A 5,063-nucleotide genomic window follows, 5' to 3' on the forward strand; every position below is an offset into this window, starting at 1 on the left:
TATACATTAAGGTTAGGGTCAGTGTTAGGGCTGTTAGCCAGTGTGAGAGTTGGTATTGATAGTTGAGGGAGGATGGAGAGGTTGATGCTGTTAAGAGTACATTTAGGTTCAGAGCAGTGTTGAGCCACGTTCCTGAGGAGTTAACTTGGATGTTGGTTAGGGTGAGGTGAGGATGGGACAGTGTTCAGGTTCTGATTACAGCCAGGTGCATGTTTAGGTTGAACACTGTTAGATCACTGTTAGCTGGAGGTATGGGAAGGATTGAATGTTGGTTAGTGTCAGTCTGAGGGATGGGAGAGTGTTCGGCTACTGCCTGTATCAGGTGTACATAAGGTGAGGATAGGAACTGTTAACACGGAGTGGCACAGTTGGTGTATTAAAGTGGCGGTGAGGTTTGGACAGGGTAGTTTCAGATAACAGCCAAAGGTTCGGCAGTGTTTAAGCCTTGGTCAGCGTGAGGGTAGTTAAAGGTTGGTGTTGGTTAGGGTGAGGGTGAGTGATGGGACAGTGTTCGGTTCTACAACCAGGTGCACGTTTGGGAACACTCTTAGCATCACTGTTAGCTGGAGGGTATGGGAAAGGATTGAATGTTGGTTAGTGTGAGGATTAGGGAAGGGACAGGGTTTGGCTGCTGCTTTCAGACAGGTATACCTTAAGGTTCGGGTCAGTGTTAGCGCCTAGGTTAGCCAAGGGTGAGACAGGGTTGGTGTGTTAAAGTGAGTGAGGGTTGGACAGGGCAGAGTTTCAGATAACAAGACGTTCAGGGTCGAGTGTTAGAGCCTCGGTTAGCGAGGTAGGAAAGGTTCATATGTGGTTTTGGTTGAGGGTGTGATGGACCTTGTTCGGATGCTGCCTACAACCAGGTATACATTTAGGTTCGGAACAGTGTTTGAGCCAGTAACCGTGAGGGAACCTAAAGGTTGTATGATGGTTAGGGTGAGGGGTGAGACAGGACAGGGTGCTCTTTACAGCCTTGTGTACGTCTAGACTCAGGTTGTTATAGGGCCACGGTTAGTTGGAGGGTATGGGAAAGGTTTGAATGTTGGTTAGTGTCAGTCTGAGGGTTGGGAGAGTGTTCGGCTACTGCGTGTATCCAGGTATATATTAAGTTCAGGTGAGGGTTAACTCGTTAACCCGAGGTGAACAGGGTTGGTGTGTTAGTTAAAGTGACGGTGAGGGTTTGGACAGAGTAGAGTTTGGATAACAGGCAAGTAGGTTCTGAGCAGTGTTTGAAACTCGGTCAGCGTGAGGTTAAGGTTGGGATGTTGGTTAGGGTGAGGGGGCGATGGGACAGTGTTCAGGTTCTGCTTAGCCAGGTGCATGTTTAGGAAGACTCTTAGGGCTCAGTTAGCGGGAGGTATGGGAAAGGTTGAATGTTGGTTAGTGTCAGTCTGAGGGATGGGAGAGTGTTCGGCTACTGCTGTATCCAGGTATACAGGTTCGTGAGGGTTAGGAACTCGGTTAACCCGAGGGTGAACAGGGTTGGTGTGTTAAAGTGGCGGTGAGGGTTTGGACAGAGTAGAGTTTCGGATAACAGCCAAGTAGGTTCTGAGCAGTATTTAAACTCTTGGTCTGAGGGAGGTTAAGTTTGGGATGTTGGTTAGGGTGAGGGTGAGGATGGGACAGTGTTCAGGTTCTGCTTACAGCCAGGTGCATGTTTAGGCTCGGAAGACTCTTACAGTTAGCGGAGGTTATGCAAAGGATTGAATGTTGGTTAGTGTGAGGCTGAGGGATGGGACATGTTCAGCTACTGCCTTATGCCAGATACATTAAGGTTCGGTCAGTGTTAGGGTTAGTGTGAGTGTTACTGTAAGTGAGGGTGAGGTTGACAGTGTAATGGTTTGGAAAACAGTCAAGTATACGTTTAGGAACGGAAGCATGTTAGAGCCACGATTATCGCCGGGTAGGGAAAAGGATGGATGGTACGCCTGACATGTTGCGGGTGAGGGATGGAACTGTGTTCGCCTGCTGCCTACAGCCAGGTATACATTGAGGTTCGGAGCAGTGTTTGAGCCGTCACCCCGACGGAAGCTAAAGGTTGGTATGTTGGTTAGGGTGAGTGTGAGGGACAGTGTTCCGGTTCCGCTTACAACCAGGTGCACGTTTAGGGTTGAACACTGTTAGGGCTCACTGTTAGCTGGAGGTATGGGAAAGGATTGAATGTTGGTTAGTGTGAGGCTTAGGGATGGGACAGTTGCTGCTGCTTTCAGACAGGTATACATTAAGGTTCGGGTCAGTGTTAGGGCCTGTTAGGGGTGAGACAGGGTTGGTGTGTTAAAGTGAGGTGAGGGTTGGACAGGGCAGAGTTTCAGATAACAGCCAAGTGAACGTTCTAGTGTTAGAGCCTCGGTTCAGCGTAGGGAAAGGTTTGTGGTTTTGTTGAGGGGTGAGGGTGGAATCTTGGGATGCTGCCTACAACCAGGTATACATTTAGGTTCGAACAGTGTTTGAGCCACAGTAGCTGAGGAATGGTTGGTATGTTGGTTAGGGTGAGGGTGAGAAGGACAGGGTTCGTCTGCTTACAGCCTTGTGTGCGTTAGGTTCGGAACATTGTTAGTCAGTTAGCTGGAGGGTATGGGAAAGGTTTGAATGTTGGTTAGTGTCAGTCTGAGGGTTGGGAGAGTGTTCGCTACTGCCTGTATCCAGGTATGTACAAAGGTTCGGGTGAGGGTTAGAACTCGCAACGAGGTGAACAGGGTTGGTGTGTTAGTTAAAGTGAGGTGAGGGTTTGGACAGAGTAGGTTTCGGATAACAGAAGTAGGTTCGGGCAGTATTTGAAACTGGTCAGCGTGAGGGTTAAAGGTTGGGATGTTGGTTAGGGTGAGGGTGAGGATGGGACAGTGTTCAGGTTCTGCTTACAGCCAGGTGCATGTTTAGGCTCGGAAGACTCTTAGGGCCAGTTAGCTGGAGGTATGGGAAAGGATTGAATGTTGGTTAGTGTCAGTCTGAGGGATGGGAGAGTGTTCGGCTACTGCCTGTATCCAGGTATACATTAAGGTTCGGTGAGGTTAGCTCGTTAACCCGAGGTGAACAGGGTGTGTTAAAGTGACGGTGAGGGTTTGGACAGGGTAGAGTTTCAGATAACAGCCAAGTAGGTTCGGGAGTATTTAGAGCCTTGGTCAGCGTGAGGAGTTAAGTTTGATGTTGGGTAGGGTGAGGGGTGTGTGATGGGACATTGTTCAGGTTCTCCTCCCAGCCAGGTCCACCTTTAGATTCGGAAGACTCTCAGAGCCACGGTTAGCGTGAGGTTATGCGAAAGGATTGAATGTTGGTTAGTGTGAGGTGAGGGATGGGACATGTTCAGCTACTGCCTGACAGGTATACATTAAGGTTCAGGTCAGTGTTAGGGCCACTGTTAGAGGTGAGAGTGGGTTGGTGTTGGTTAGTGAGGGGAGGTTGGACAGGGTGTTATGCCAAGTACATTAGTCGGAAGAGTGTTAGAGCCACGGTTACCGAGTAGGGACAGGTTGGTATTTTGATAGTTGAGGTGAGGATGGAACTGACAGGTGCTGTTCAGCCAGGTATACATTTAGGTTCAGAGCAGTGTTTGAGCACTTCACGTGAGGTTAAGTTGGTATGTTGGTTAGGGTGAGGTGAGGGATGGGACGTGTTCAGGTTCTGCTTACAACCAGGTGTACATTAGGGTTCGGAACACTGTTAGATCACTGTTAGCTGGAGGTATGGGAAGGATTGAATGTTGGTTAGTGTCAGTCTGAGGGATGGGAGAGTGTTCGCTGCCTGTGTCAGGTGTCATTAAGGTTCGGGTGAGGATAGGAACTCGGTTAACCGAGGGTGAACACAGGGTTGGTGTGTTAAAGTGGCGGTGAGGGTTTGGACAGGGTAGGGTTTCAGATAAGCCAAGTAGGTTCGGCGTATTTAAGCCTTGGTCAGCGTGAGGGAGTTTAAGTTTGGTATGTTGGTTAGGGTGAGGGTGAGTGATGGGACAGTGTTCAGGTTCTGCTTACAACCAGGTGCGTTTAGGTTCATGTTAGCATCACTGTTAGCTGGAGGTATGGGAAAAATTGAATGTTGGTTAGTGTGAGGATGAAGGACAGGGGCTGCTTTCAGACAGGTATACATTAAGGTTCGGGTCAGTGTTAGGCCTGTTAGCCAAGGGTGAGACAGGGTTGGTGTGTTAAAGAGTGAGTGAGGGTTGATGCAGAGTTTAGATATAACCAGAATACGTTAGGGTCGGAGTGTTAGAGCCTCAGTTGAGGAGGTGGGAAAGGTTCATGTTATGGTTGTTGAGGGTGAGGATGGACTTGTTCGGATGCTGCCTACAGCCAAGTATACATTTAGGTTCGGAACAGTGTTTGAGCCAGTCACTGAGGCAAAGGTTGTATGTTGGTTAGGGTGAGGTGAGGGACAGGGTTCTGCATTCAGCGTCTAGACTCAGAACATTGTTAGGGCCACGGTTAGTTGGAGGGTATGGGAAAGGTTTGAATGTTGGTTAGTGTCAGTCTGAGGGTTGGGAGAGTGTTCCGGTACTGCATGTATCCAGGTATATATTAAGTTCGGGTGACAGAGTAGAGTTTCGGATAACAGGCAAGTAGGTTCTGAGCAGTATTTGAAACTCGGTCAGCGTGAGGGAGGTTAAGTTTGGGATGTTGGTTAGGGTGAGGGTGAGCGATGGGACAGTGTTCAGGTTCTGCTTGTGGTGCATGTTTAGGCTCGGAAGACTCTTAGGCTCAGTTGGCGGAGGTTGTGGAAAGGATTGAATGTTGGTTAGTGTCAGTCTGAGGGATGGGAGAGTGTTCAGCTACCTGTATACATTATCAGGTGAGGGTTAGAACTCGTTAACCGAGGGTGAACAGGGTTGGTGTGTTAGTGAAAGTGAGTGAGGGTTTGGACAGAGTAGAGTTTCGGATAAGCAAGTGGGTTCCAGTATTTGAGTTGGTCAGCGTGAGGGAGTTAAGTTTGGGATGTTGGTTAGGGTGAGGTGAGTGATGGGACAGTGTTCAGGTTCTGCTTACAGCCAGGTGCATGTTTAGGTTCGGAAGACTCTTAGGGCTCGGTTAGCGGAGGTTATGAAAGGATTGAATGTTGGTTAGTGTGAGGTGAGG

The sequence above is a fragment of the Rhinolophus sinicus genome, linkage group LG14 (genome assembly GCF_036562045.2).
Source record: "Rhinolophus sinicus isolate RSC01 linkage group LG14, ASM3656204v1, whole genome shotgun sequence".
NCBI lineage: Eukaryota > Metazoa > Chordata > Mammalia > Chiroptera > Rhinolophidae > Rhinolophus > Rhinolophus sinicus.